Source organism: Chionomys nivalis, chromosome 2 (assembly GCF_950005125.1).
Source record: "Chionomys nivalis chromosome 2, mChiNiv1.1, whole genome shotgun sequence".
Classification (NCBI taxonomy): Eukaryota; Metazoa; Chordata; class Mammalia; order Rodentia; family Cricetidae; genus Chionomys; species Chionomys nivalis.
Window position 1 is genome coordinate 44,955,614 of NC_080087.1, and position 15,934 is coordinate 44,971,547.

The following is a 15,934-nucleotide window of genomic DNA, read 5'->3' on the forward strand; positions in this document are numbered from 1 at the left end:
TGGAAGGCAACACAGGATGATGAACAATGTGGAGATAATGTGCCACATATTGTCTCTGTGCCAAAGACTGTCCTGGTCACGCTTACAAAGGAGCTGGCTCAATAGAAGATCTGTTGATAATGGAAAGAATAGGATTTACTCTTCTTTGTGGTTGTGAAAAACTGAATAAACTGTTTGTATGCATAAAACATGAAGTTGTTTGTTAATTTTGAAAACGTGAAATGTAAGTAAGTCCTCTGTCCTCCTCCTCCACCCAGCTAATAGAATACCTGTGTACAGAAAGGATATGTGAAGGTGTGAATCTGAATTCAGACGTCACTCACTGATATTTCCAGGTTCCTATCTTACGGAACAAAGACTCAGAGCAGGGACACGTGACTGGTGGTGGAAGTTGAAACAGTTCATCAGAGAAGAAACAGGCATTCCTGAAAAAATGGAGAAGGATACAGAGGCAGTACGGAATGGAATCAATCCCAGATCCAATAGGCCTAGGCCCTCCATGTCGGAGCCTTTTATAGGTAGTTTATAGAATGCCTACCTGATCTGGGAGAGCTCCCTTGCTTTATCTCAGGCATACTCTGTTTTATTACACAGAACCATGTCTGTCAACTGGCTTCATGCTGTAATGTCTCAATACCCACACCTTTCTTCTCCTTCCACGTTGTCTCCAAACCTTACACAACCTCTACCCGGTGGGAAAGAAGAGGTGTCCTAAAAATACCAAAAGTTGTTTTCTTTTTCCTCTCCCAGGTTTACATTTGACTTTCTGTAGCTTATCTTAAGAATTCTAAGACCTTGCTAAAATTCAGAATAAAAGATGATAGTTGGCTAGGAAATGTCAGCCAGCCAGCCAGGGATCTCATTTTGTTTGATTTGATAAGAGAGTAAACAGTCTGGAATGTAGATGTATGATTCGGTCTGTTTGCATTTTCTAACCTTCAAAGATAACAGTTATCAGCTTATGAATGTACAAGAAGTAGTTATTTTTTTTCCTTTTAACAAAGGCCATATGATACTCAGTAGTCCTGAAAAATCTACAGTGTATGGGTTTTTTAGGTTCTCCAGATACATGACCAAATTTTCAGCATTGTCCTGCGTGAAAAAATAGTACTATGTCATACCTATGAGAATGTTAAGGCCTGTTTTCTGACAGAACAATTCCCTTTGCATTAGGTAGATCACTTCAGCATTTAGAATGAAAGGCACCCACCCACTGAGACGGTGGGGCTGATCTATTGGGAGCTCACCAAGGCCAGCTGGACTGGGACTGAAAAAGCATGGGATAAAACCGGACTCTCTGAATATGGTGGACAATGAGGGCTGCTGAGAAGCCAAGGATAATGGCACTGAGCTTTGATCCTACTGCATGTACTTGCTTTGTGGGAGCCTAGCCTGTTTGGATGCTCACCTTTCTAGACCTGGAGGGAGGGAGGAGGACCTTGGACTTTCTACAGGGCAGGGAAACCTGACTGCTCTGCGGACTGGAGAGGGAGGGGGAGGGGAGTGGAGCATGGGGAGTGGGGAGAGGGGAGGAAATGGAGGCGGAGAGGAGGCGGAAATTTTTAATTAAAAAAAAAAGAATGAAATGCTTAGAAATTGTTTGACTTCCCTATGTGGTCATTCTCACTCAGTTCATTAGCCTTCCATGGGGGGCTGGGGGTTGAAGATGTAATTCTGTCACATATGCTCAATGTAGTAGCGGCCAATTCAGTGCCTGTCTGATCTAATTGAATTCTCCTTCCTGGGCGGTGTTTCTATAGCTAAGTTTACAGAAAGCCATAAGAACCACGTGCAAAGGCCTTCTTGTGAGGCTGCCGTGATCTCTGGCATGTGTGTGTCATGCCTCATCCTTCTTTTCTTGCTAGTCTTCTCTCAGATGCTCAGTCTTTTGTTCAGAGTATTTACACTTCAGTAAGGCTAGTGGTGCCATGGAAAACAATACTTGGACCAATCCTGAAACCCCAACATTCCAGTTTATGGACCTTGAGTCATTAGCTGAGTCCTGATAGAGTGACTGTTCTTCAGGCTTAGACGACGTGACAAATGTCATCTTGCTGAATGATTAGTCTTGTGAAGGAAGCAAAGGTAGCTGGAAAGCACAACAGCCTAATGTCACAGCTCTACTAAGATAGGCTCATGCCTTCTAAAACCACTGAGTATGGGCTGGAGAGAGGGCTCAGCCATTAAGAGCACTGGCTGCTCTTCCAGGGGACCCTGGTTTGATTCCCAGCACTAACAGGACAGCTCACAACCGTCAGTAACTCTGGTTCCAGAATATCTGACATTCTCTTCTAGTCTCCCAGGTCACCAGGCACTCACATGGTGCATATACGTGTATGACGGCAAAACACTCCCCCGACCCACACACACACACACAAAGAGCCCTGGGTGCCAAAGCCTCCCTTGTGGTATTAGTCTTCTTGTTGGACATCTATGGAGGGCACCCAGAGCCATTTTCTCTTTAATTCTTGTGTGGTGTGTGTGTGTGTGTGTGTGTGTCTGCAGAAGGCAGAAGTCAACCTTGAATTTTATTTCTCAGGAACCGACCAGTTTGAATTTAAGTTTGTTTTTGTTGCTGTTGTTGTTGTTGTTTGTTTCCTTTTGTTCTTGTATGTATATGTTGTTTGTTCTTGTTGTTATTGCTGTTGTTTGAGGCAGAGTCTCTGAGACCTGGGGCTTCCAGGTTAGGGTAACTGGCTGATAATCAAGCCCAGGGAATCCCCTGTCTCTGTTGCACATCCCTTCCCCCTCACTCTGGAATTACAAGGGCACTCTGTCATGCTTGGCTTCTCATTTGGTACTGGAGATCCAAGGTCCTCACACTTGTGCCACAGGAATTTTTTTTGCATGAGCTGCATCCCTGCCTCTGGGGGACCATTTACTATCATGGTTGCATCACATCCATCAATTGCTGCAAAATCATTTAGCTTGTTTGCTTGTTTGTTTGTTGTTTGCTTGTCTAAGCTAGAAGTTAGGAGTTCAAGTCAGTCTCAAATTCATCATGTAGCTAAGACTGACTTCAACCTCAGGATGCCCCTGCTTCTGACCACCTAGTATACCATCATACATGATGGCTTGTTTCAATCTAAGTCAACACTGTGTTGAACAATCCTAAATTTTTGCATACATGAGCAGAAAATATTTTTTTAATTTGTTCCTGGCATACAGGTATATAATCATCAAACACAATATATTGGCACTTTCCTCTTACAGAGTACAGAGAACATCAACAAACATTAGATACCGCAAAAGTGAAATTCAAGTCTATCGTGATAAGCAAATATGTGTGTACATATTTCAGATTTCTATGTCTTTATTATGAAGCTATTTTATATTAATGATTTTATATGCTAGAAGAAAGGCATTGAAGTGTAACCTCCCCCCACCAAAAAAAAAAAAAAAAAGAGAGAGAGAGAGAGAGAGAAAAAAGAAGGAAAAAAGGAAATGAAAATAAGAGCTATAATGGGCCAGTGACACTTATTGGGAAAAGTATACCCCAATAGACTATAAAAATGAGTTGGCTTTTTTAAGAAATGTCACGCAAGAGACAGGGTATCCTAGATGAATACCTTAAATTGAGCAATGAAATTGCATCAACTTGGGGGACGTAAGCTAATTTTTCATATTTTTCATATTTGAGCATATTTTTCAGCCAAGTGTGAACAAGGGTGATAAGTGTTAGCAAATGTATAGCTGTATCTTAAACGGCATATTAGGACAAACTAGACCAAATACTGTCTAAGCGCTGAGAGGAGGAAGTGTGCGATGTATTCACACAAGGCACTTAGAATTCAAGCTTGCAGCCAAGCTTAAGAAATTTGAGCAACCAGTGGCATTATCCAGACAAAACCAACCCAAAATAACAGAAAATTAGCTCAGCAATTCTACCAGATTCCATCTCTAGAAGTTTTGCTGTGCAAAAGAATAAAACAATGCAGAGACAGAGAACCAAAGGGGATGTGTTCCACTTTCTGTCTTTGCCACTTTACCGTGAGTGCATCTAGAGAAATGGAAGAAAGAAGATGTGGGAGAGGAAAATATGAGAGAAATTAGAAAGGAATAGAGCTGAAGGACTCTGGGAGCCATGGCAACAAGATGACTGGCAGCCCAGGGAAATTGCCCACCAAACTCCAGATAAGCTGTCTCTGCTTCAATTTGAGATTTTTACATGTTAGATGCAGGGTTAGCTGATTTTTCATGAACCTTTCTATAATTTTATTTTAGTTTTTATTAATGTTGTCTGAGAAACATTTTATGAAAAGAAAAATATGATTTCACATATCCAAGAGCTGGAGTTGTTCAGCAATTTGTCCAACAAGCGAATCTATCAATGGCTTAACAGGCAATACATCTCTTGGGGGCACCTAAAAGCTCATAAGACTTACAATAATGCACCTCTACTCACCATATTTTAAGTGAAAACAAGCAGGGTTTCCAAAAGAAAAGCGAGTCAAGTAGGAACGTTTTGGACATTTAAATCGATAGCCTGGATCTATGGACAAAATAATTAGATATATTACTGACTTTTTTCAAAAGTATAAATAATTTTGTTCTTCCCAATACATTGCAAATCGTGTGGAAGTTCAGTGGTCCCATTATATCACAAAACAAACCTGAGAGGGGAGCAATGTGCTTTGAAATAGTAGCATCAAAGAGTGGAGACAAAATCGGGCTGTTTCTTTCCTGCTCTTTCCCCCAATCCCCCCACTCTTTTTTTCATCTGTCATATTGAAATAAATAAGAGGGCAGGAATTGCTTTCCCCCCACAGTGCTGTTTGTGGTTAGCAAAACAATAAAGGATATTGTTACAAATAGGTAGGCAACATAATGAGAAAAAGAAGTGGACTGTGGTCACAGCTGCAGCTGTTCAGGCCAGAAGAAAGGTTCCCAAGAGTTTAAGAAGCCAGCAGCAGTCACTAAGAATTGAAGGTTTGTGACTGCTGTGTGCAGTAAAGTTATTTGGAATATAGTTGTCTTGGTTTACCTTTTTCTGGAGAGCTTTTGCCTTAATTATTTTTTTATTCCCCCCCTATATAATTTTTCAGCTCTTCTCAAAACCATGTGTTTTTACAAACAGCTTGACAGAGAAAGTGTGGAAGTGTGGCCCTTGTGCACACCTGACCACACTGAAGACAGCAGGGTGCACAGCTCTCGTTGTAATATTGAGTTGGAAGTGTCACTCCCAGTCTGACAAGCTCTTTGCACTTGCACTCCAACTCCCAGCCTGCCAAGCACTGACCACTCCCACAGAGTGGTTTTGGATTCACCTGTGTGCTCCCTCTGTCTTTCCTTTGCCATGCTCTCCCGTCACCCATGAGTGTGTGGTCTATTAAACATGGGCATTTAATTTGGTTTAATCTGGTCTGATTGGAGTTCTTTTGTGTTGGCAGAGCGATTCATCTTAAGATTTTTCCTAACACTCATCATCCACCAAATGGCTACAAACATCCACACCTCAGTCAGGGACCCCTAGATCTAAGGCATTGTCATGGAGACCAATGTAAGCACACCGCATTTGGGATTTGTTGTCAAGATAGTGGTTTATCATGTGACATTCTGAAATCATAAAATCAATAATGTCCAGAGTGGATTTCTTAGAAACAACCATAGTAACAAAAAATAAAAGTCTCTGGAGAATAGAACCAGAGACTCAGAAGACATGTTTGCTTCTGAACTGCCCTTAGAGCTACTGTGTGATTTCTTGATCACCTTTGTCATGGCAGTGAAAGGCTAGAAGGATGGATATTGGCTAGGGTAGACAGCCTAGAACAGCAAACCTGTGCCTCACTCCCAAGGGCACTCTTGACTCAAGAAACAGCTTCGTACTTGGACTTGAAAACAGAGCTGCCAATGGAAAGTTTGTATTTTAGACTTCTCACATGGGTTTTAAATCAGCTTTTCATTTCAAAATGAATGAAATGGAAACCCAAAGGTTGTAAGAACAATACAAGAGACACCTGGGAGCTCAGCGCCCAATTTCCCCTAAAGTTGCTGTCCGTCATAACCATGGTGCCACTAACAAAGCTGAAAAGACAACACTGGTATACACTGCAATGAACTAAACTCCGGACTTCATTCAAATCTTCCCCACATTGGACGCCACACAGTTTTCCCAGGAATGAACTTTAACTCCACCAGGCTCCAATCAAAAAGACCACATGGTGCCTGGGAAAATATTTATTTCATTCTCTTAAAAAGCAGAGTCTTTTACTCTATTAGATGTCACTTGACAGCATTCGATAGTTTGCATGCAGGTAAGGTAAACTGTTTCTGTAGCTACTGCATATTAATAAAAATTTACTTTCATTTTCTTCTGTGTGTATGCATAGTTTGCACACATGGATGCATGGCTGGTACCAGTAGAGGTCAGAAGAGGGTGTTGAATAACTGGAACTGGAGTTACAGATGGTTGTGAGCTATCACATGGGTGCTGGGATTCAAACCTGAGTCCTCTACAAAAGCACCCAGTGTTCTTAACAGATGAGCTGTTCCACTCACCCCATTTATTACTTTAGTTATTTATTAGTTTATTACACTGATTTAAAATGCATATACACACTAAACAAATAAACAAATGTAAACCTTAATTAGTATAAAATGAAAGACAACTTATATTTGATGTAAAAAAAAAACTATAGGTTAATTGCTCTTAAAAAGGAGCCCTTTTCTGGGATATCTTCTAGCAGTGAAAAAATTTAAAAATATCTCAGTAGATAACTCTCAACTGACACACCCAACAAAAACTTTTCAGGTGTCTACCATGCACAAAGCATTGTGTCCCAAGCTGAGAAACCAGAGTGAGCAGACTAAAGTTATTTTTCATAGGCGCCAGTAGTATAGACCCTGATTCAGGCTACCACGAAGGAGCCAGACAATAAACTTTACACCTCAACACACAGTGGATGATGGGTAGATGAAGAGGGAAACAGACACCTTCACTTCAGCTCCTTTCACACAGATCCGCGGGATCAAGGCAGACTGAGGTAAAGACAGGACATAAGGCGGAGCTGTGCCTAGCTCCTGATACACACCTGTCAGCTGTGCCTAGCTCCTTTCCAGGCTTGCATGTGTCCCTTGACAATGGTCCCTACTACCTACCAGGTAACACACTCTGGCAGGCTCTTCTCTGGGTCTTTCTGTGAATTACTTTAAGAAAATTTCACAATCCCACTTGACTCAGATCATATTGGTCCCCTATTTAGCGATAAAAATGAAGCAAAGTTATCTGACTCAAGGGAAATGGGAAGGAAAAACCCCCAGTAATCATTCTCTAATTTCCACCACATTCTAAATGTGGAGGCAAAATCTGTCTCTGAGCATAAAAAGTAAAGTCAGCTTCATTTCCATTCAATTAAAATAATGTTTTTAATTATCTCTTTTATTTCTGAAATTGTAATATGATTATTATATCATTTCCCCTTTCCCTTTCCCCTCTCTAAACTCTCCCATATATCCCTGCATGGTTCCTTTCAAATTCATGGTCTCTTTTTTTATTAATTGTTTTTAATGAATGTATGTATATGTGTATATATATATTCTTAAATATAACCTACTCAGTCTGTATCATATTACTTGTATGTGTTTTCAGAGAAATCACTCATTTTGACATCTAGATTTTGAAAATGAATACTTTTTATGCATGAAATAAACTGTTGAAGAAAGCACTAAATGTGCTTTGCCAACCATCATTGATGCTGAGTAGACCTAGAAGGAACTGGAGCACTTTTCACTGCTTCCTGTCTGCTGCATGCTACTTCAAGAACAAGTTACACACCATTGCCTTCCTTCGGAGACTACAGGAGACAGATTTTGCTTTGTTTTACGTGTAATTTTAAATACTGAACCAAAATAAGTATATCCCAAAATAGCCAAAGTGTACAGAGAAGCAACATAAATGCTACAAGAGCATTCAGGTGCGGAGATACCAGAAGGAAAGGGTTGAAAAAGCAGAAGGGACTGTGCCTGACTAGCATATGAAAGAAGGTGCCAGGCATGCGTGCAGTATTTGAAGACCAAGAGGCATTTCGACAGGCTGTCCAGTGGTAGAAAATCTCTCATGGAGAACACAAGCAAGGAACTCAGGACCTCGAGGGGTGCACCCACACACTGAGACAATGGGGATGTTCTATAGGGAACTCACCAAGGCCAGCTGGACCGGGTCTAAAAAAGCATGGGATAAAACTGGACTCGCTGAACATAGCGGACAATGAGGACTGCTGAGAAGTCAAGAACAATGGCACCGGGTTCTGATCCTACTGCACGTACTGGCTTTGTGGGAGCCTAGGCAGTTTGGATGCTCACCTTACTAGACCTGGATGGAGGTGGGGGGTCCTTGGATTCCCCAAAGGGCAGGGAGTCCTGACTGCTCTTCGGGCTGATGAGGGAAGGGGACTTGATTGGGGGAGAAGGAGGGAACTGGGAGGCGGTGGCGGGGAGGAGGCAGAAATCTTTAATAAATAAATAAAAATAAAGAAAAAAGAAAAAAAAAGAAACTGAGAAAGTTAGTATGCTAATAACAAGAATGAGTCTGTAAATGTAACATATGAGATAAATTTCAGATGGAAGTGGACACTCGACATCTTTCTCTGCACATGGGTGTACATACATCACACATGCATACACACACACACATTCATGCAAATATTTTTTCTATGAGATGGAGGGATAAAAAAGGTAGAGATTCAGAGACACAGAGGGAGAGCCAAAGGTATGATATACTGTAAAAAAAAGGAAGCTAAGATTTCAAAAGAGCAAAATTAGTCCACAACATAAGAAGCTTCACGACTGTGAACCCCAGTTTCCTAAATTGAAATATCGACTGCTTTTCTTACCCCCATTTATGGAATACTAGGTCTTTCACACTATTTTCCATGCAAAAAACTAAGAAAAACAATCACTTTTGAAATACAGAAATAAATTCCATAGAAGACCCCAGCCAGCCAATCTGAACCTCCACCAAACAGCTATCAGATAGAAGTACAGATGCAATCCAGACAGACATACGGCTATTTCTGTCTAAAATCAAACCGTCTCCCTGCAAAAGCAGTAGGGCGCTGAGGGCTGTGTCGAGAATATGTTTGCAATTACTGTATTACATTGCCTAAATGCAATTTGTCTTCCTCCCGGGAGCTAGAAAGAAGAATTTTTGAATTAAAACTTTTTTTTCAATTTCATTGTGGTTCTGTTTTGGTAGCTTGCTATTTATTTCCTCCCTTTTAAACTTTGAAGATGCAAGAGGTTGCCAAATTAAGCCTTCCTGCCACCAAAAACTTAATAGTCAAAAGAAAATTGAAATAGGCCTAAAGGATGAAGCTCCTTCAGATGTTGAACAATTATAATTTCTTTGAGCCGCTCACCGTCTAATCACAAACAAGATGCAATGAAAACAGAAATGAGGCCGATGCCTGAATGGCGAACAACTGGTAAGAAATAGCAGCTGATAGCAATTTAAAATGTTTAATTGTGTAGGTAGTTTATTTCTGAACGTCAATCCACTTCATTAAGAATACTTGAGTCAGGAACTGACCTAGGAACAGTGTGTGTGTGTGTGTGTGTGTGTGTGTGTGTGTGTGTGTGTGTTCTGAGGTCAACTTCATTTGTCATTCCTTGAGAGAATCCACTATGCTTTGAGATTTTTTTGAGACAGGTCTCTCACTGGGACCTTTTTACTTTTACTCACCAATTAAAGTACGTTGGGTGGCCAGTGACCCCAAGATCACATGTCTCCACTCCCCAACATTGGGATAGTGAGGACTCACTAACACACCCCACTTTCTTTTACATGGTGCTGAAGATTGGATGAAGATTGTCATGTCTATCGGGCCTCCCCAGCACTGGACCTTGCTGTTGTGCAAACTGTGGAATGGTCTCACTTTTTGTTTTGGGTTGTTTGGTTTTTATTTTTTCAACTTTAGTATTGACACTTCTCATGAGCTGTCACCAGGAGAAGGCCAAACAGAAGACACAGTCTTACATCTTAGTTGGAATCAGGAACATTTCACAAAGCAGCTACATCAAGGGCATAAATAGTCCTCTTCATGAGCACATGGGACTCAATAAGGTTTGGTGTCTAATGACTCCTCAGGAGTAAGGTAGGGTTTAAAATTGTGCCTATGCAAAGTAGACCCTGAACTAAAACTGATAGTTCCAAAATTCAGTGAGTTGTTTTTGAGACATCTATGTGTTGGGAAAAATCGCCCTTGTAAACTAGGAAACAACATTTTCTGTGTTTGCTTACGCTAGTACTGTTGTGAGACCTTGTCGCAATGGTGTAATTCATGAAACGTGAGGGAATTTTGTCTAGTTATACCGAGTCCCTTAGAATTCTGGCTTCTCCTTTCACTAATATGCACTGGAATACACATCCCATGGAGAAGGTCCTTATGTGAAGCATAGAGATGTTTTTGAGACTCCAGTTCTGCAGGCAAGCCTTCTTGACACCCTAGACTGTTCCATGAATTCACATGCTTTCTTGTGTACCATCAGATGCTATTAAATTACTCAAGTCTTACTAACATTGTGGTCACACTGAAGGCGTGTTCAATAAACTATTCTTCCTGTACAGCAAACCCCAAGTCTCTCTTGAATGACCGACAGAGCTATAATGATAAACAGTGAGTATAATGTTTCCTGCTCTTACTTACTATGCTCATATATGAGACAAGCATCAAGGTGATACTGATCATTGAGTGGCAGTAGAATACAATCTAAACGATATCTGCCACGAGAACATCATTTCCTTGATAGGGCAGGAGGAAGTCATCTGTAAGGGCTTCCCGGAGCACATAAATCATTGCTCCTCAAACTACATGCCACCCACCCACGCAGACATGCATGTATGAATACGCACACATGCACGTAGGCACCAAATTCTGCTGACAGTCTCCTGCCAAAAACGAGTTGCAATTCAAAGCTGAATTTTGCAATCTCTGCATTTATCTCACATGCTGTCACCATGCCCCTCCCTGTCTGTGATCCAAAGCAGGAGAGTGGTTGATGGCTTTGGAATCCATTAGCCCTCCTGATCGCATGTGCTTACATTTCAGATTAGTTCTGGTTCTAACTTCTAGTTTTCAGAGAAACCACAGAAGTGTGTATGCATGTGTTTGTGCAGTAGTTCACCAAAAAACTTCACAAGTTCTTATTTAGATTGGTTTAAAAAACAACAAGCTGTTTCTGTTTTCCCGGGTGATGTTTTCTCGCTGCATCATTACGTACCATTTCTCTTCCCCAGGGTCCTTTGTGATAATATGCTCCAATAGACCCTCCCTTGGAATTCCAAGAAAATTCTTCCCCTCATTTTTGATATCTCAGTTGCTCAGGAGCCACATGCAAGTTGAGCAGAGAGTGGTGAGCGTGTGAGGCAATGCAGACCCAGAACATCCCTGCAATCACAGATAAATTCATTTCTTAGCTAGCAGATCACAATGATTTTCAGTGGCTTTAAATAATGGAAATCTATCTCCTAAGTTCAAAGTTACAGTAGTCCAATGTATTAGCCAAACAATGGAAATTCCCAAAACTAGAGGAGCCTGACCTCCCCCCTCTTTTTTTTCTGCTTTGGGCCACACGCTGGTGCTCCTTGGTGGGTGACCCAGGCTGTCCTTCAGCCCCTATTGTTACCTGGTCTTTCCTTCTGTTTCTTCCTGTATTTCTCCTTTTCCTTCTCATAAAGACAGCAGTAACTGGATTCTGGGTCTTTTCTAAATTCATGGTGACTTTAGGACTCATCACTACATCTACAATGACCCAGTTTCCAAAAGTCTTACATGTTAAGTATTGGGCGCTAGTCCTTGGACTAAAGTTCTTTTGAAAAGCACAACCCAGCTTATTGCATAAGTAATGGTATAAATTCAAAAAACACAAGAAGTGGCAATGCCGGGGTGTATTTCTATCCTGATGCAAATTACCTACTGGTTGTATGACTTTAAAAAGTAAGATGGTCAGTTACACATTTAAAGAAGCCCGCTAATGACTAAGCAAGGTGCCTGCTTCCTCTACCCCCTCAGTTTCTTCTATAATTCTGACTGAAAAAGATAAATAAAGGAAGATCAACTTAGGACAATAGTCTACAGTTCATAAAGTAGTTTCTTTTTACCACAAGCTAATTATAATGAAAAGGAAACCGGTGACCAAGAACCATTGAGCAGAGCATCCTAGAATTACTCAGTTCCCTAGTGGCTGTGTGTTCCTTAATTAAAAGGAGAACAGGTATCTCATGCTACCGCTTCATGGGCATGAATCCAAAACCAGTTCTATAGTTGATTCAAGAGAAGGTGGAGGATAGAGTGCAGGAAGTTTATAAGCTGTATGCCTACAGTTGACGCGTGCTCCTTCTAGCTCTCATCTTCACAGTGATTTGTGGGAGGACAAATAGCATGCATTCCAGAACAGACTTTTCCTCGGATGGGCTTCTGGTTATCAATGATTTAAGCCCTGGCTTAGAGTGAGTGGTTTGTCATTTTTTGCAATGAACCTAGAGTGAGTTTGGAAAAATCTCTAGTTCTGAAGCTCATCCATGTTCCCTTCTGCAGATTAAATGTATCTATCCTCATTGTTTGAAAATGGAACCCAGCAATGTTTTCACTCCTGAGTCCCCATCAGTCCTTTCAGGAGTGAATGCTCCCTTCTGTCATCTGTGCACATCTGTCTGGGTTCATCTTCCACGTGCAGAATTACGAGTCCTATCCCTTCCACCACAATCAAATGATCTGGGTCAGACCTCGACTGGGATTTGATCATAAGACAAGGAGATAGAGCAGACAGGAAGGGAAATGATGAGAAGGTATTGCTATTACTTAAAGAGAAAAGGCAAACTGGGACAAAATGCTAATATTCAGAAACATCTTAAAAGTCCATATAGTCCATTTTGTAATTCCATATATTTTAGTAAAAAAAAAAAAATCTATAAAGCAGAGACAGAACTTTGGTTACTTATCTATTAAAGAGAATATTAGCACATTAGGTTTGGTCTTATATGCATTCATTCCCCGTCCTCTGGAGCCAAAGGAAGGATTGTCACAAGTTCAAGACCAACCTGTACTACGTGGAGAGCTCCAAGCCTCCTGAGCTACATAGCAAAGACTCATCTCAGAGTAACAGAAAGAGATACAGAGACAGAGACACAGAGACACAGAGAGAGAAGCCCAGAGACAGTTAGACAGAGACAGAGATAAACAGAGACAGGGACAAACACAGAGACAGATAGACAGAGGCAGAGATAGAGAGACAGGGACAGGACAGACAAAAGGAAGGTGAGCACAGGAGGACTAGGATGCTCAGCAGGAATCATTCCTCAAGAAAGACTTTTAAATGTTATAGGTTTGTGGTTCCAGGTTTTCAGAAGCCACCTCCCATGCTGGCATGATGTTTTGGTGACACAACTGCCTTTGAGTCATTTTGTTCTCCTAGAAGTAACCCATTACCCATACTCGACAAGAAAGCCAAATAAATGCACTGGGTCACCGAGTTGGACTTTGGTGATTTCCTTACTTTGGTGGGTTGTTAGTTTCCTATATGGAGTAAATAGACCTTGGTTTGTGCTATCCCAAGGAAAGCCTCTCACAACATTATCTCAGTTAACCCATTCTACAAATTCCACCATATATGAGCTCCAAGGTTTGTTGCCTCTGTGGCTGTCTATTCTGAAGCTAACAATCAGTATTAACCACCACATTTAATATATCTGAAATATTCCATTTGGCATTTATTTAGAGGAGAAGCTATCTCCACATGGGGCAGGGTGGAGAAGGTAAAAGCCAGCCATTAGTCCTCTGCTTAGCTCTGTACAAAGCGCTTAGCAAATGAGAAGCCCCGCTTTCAACTGGCCCCACCCTCAGTGGGAGGCAGTTTAATGACCATCTGGTTTCACTCAACATACTGCTGGGGAAAGAGGCATCTCACCTCACATTCTAGGAGTTTATCAAACTATCTCCTTCCAGCCACAGACAAGAGTGTTTTCTGAGGGGAAGGCTGATCTTTTTTTATTTATTTATTTTATTTTTTGTCCTTCAGCTAGTTAAGTATTGTACGTTGGTTCAGTAACCTTACGTTTCATCAGTCCTCATGAACACTTCCCATAGATCCTGGCCTTTACTAAAATTGAAACAATCCACTGAGTACAGGGTACTTTCTTTAATGGCTCTTCAGAATCCAATTTTTTAACTCCAATTTGTTATTCTACAAATAAGAGTTATTACCCTTTTATAGCTGGAATCAAAACAGTGATGTTCAGGTCATATAATTCATAACAGCACAGCCTGGATTCAAAACCATGGTTTCATAAAGTATGATTTACACAAGGACTTGGAAATACATGGCAGGAAACTCTACTATACCTTAACTCTGATGCACAAAGGGACTCATAATGGACGGATGCAGAACTTTAAAGGGATCTGAGCTGAATGGTAAGAGGGGCCTGCTTTGCTATTTCTCATTAACTGGGACACACATCATTAAGACGAGTGGAGAAAGCAAAGGACCAAGGAGAGAGAACTAAAGTGAAAAGATTTAGGTTGTACTCAGAAAGCTGAAACAACAGACACTTACTTAGTATTATATTATCCAGCAGTCTTTGGGCATTGTGTTCACAACTTATAAGTGAACACTATTCAATTACTGTGCTTAGGGTTTCTGGTAGCTCCTGGCAGCTAGGAGTCCCCATGGGTGTTCTTTACCCAGATCCAGAGATGTGGGAGAAAAGGCCTTTCACAGAGCAACAAAACAGGCTGCAAGAACAGTTTCCTTCTGACTGGCTTTCTCCGGGAAATGTCTCAAGAGTTTGACTGGATAATTAAGAGAATGCATTAAGTCAATGTTATTAGGAAACACAGAAACTTCACAGCCTCACGCTGTTCTCCTAAGGAATTTCTCCTCTCCCATTTCTACATATACTGCTTAACCCCCACCCTGTTCTCCTCTACAGAGTTAAACACAAACATTTAAGCTTCTATTGAAACTGTCTCCATTAAGCCCAGCACTCAGGAGGCAGAGGCAGGCAAATCTCCAAGTTCAAGGTCAGCCTGGTCTACAGAGTGAGTTCCAGGACAGTCAGGACTACATAAAGAAATCCTGTCAGGAAGGAAGGAAGAAGGAAGGAAGGAAGGAAGGAAGGAAGGAAGGAAGGAAGGAAGGAAGGAAGGAAGGAAGGAAGGAAGGAGAGAGAGAGGAAGGAAGGAAAAGAAAAAGAGAAGGAAATTGTCTCCATTGGGCCATCCCATAGCATGTCCAGCTCAACATAGACGCCTATGTGGCCATGGGCCATGAGCACGTACTCTCCTGGGTTTTACATTGCTTCTGGTTAGAAAGCGTCCTTTCCTCACTCGCTCTGACAGCTGATAGTCATCTTATTATTGTGTTTCCTTCAACTGAACACCTGCTAATTATACCTCATAAAGCCCTACTGAACCCAGCCCCTCCTTTATAGTTCCATCCTGACTTTTACAGCCTCACTTTTGGTCCCTCTTTAAACTGCCCACTCTGGTCATTGAAGAGGCCCGTCAAAGATGCTAAGCCCATGGTCACAAAAGGGCTGCAAAACCTTGCCCCCCACTTTCCCACCTTGGCTCTATTTTGCCTCCACACTTTATATTCCATTCTCAAAATGTACTAAAATACACACACTTCATAAACTGCTTGCTCTTTGTATGTTATAGCACGCTGTTGCCATCTGCCTCCCTCCTCTGCCATCCTTCTGTCAGATTTCTATTTAAATTCGTGACACTTCTTTTAAGTCTTTATGGCTGTCTAAAGGTGAGTCAATGCCCTTGTTCTGGGCTTCAATCCAGAGCAGTAGTTTTCAATCTTAGCGTACATCACATGTACCTGAAAGACAGGTCATAGCAGAGACTGCTGACTCAGGCTGATTCAGCAGCTCTTGGGATAAGGCCTGAAGGGCTGGTTGACCAGGTCAGAGTCAGCACCTAGGATTTAGCCT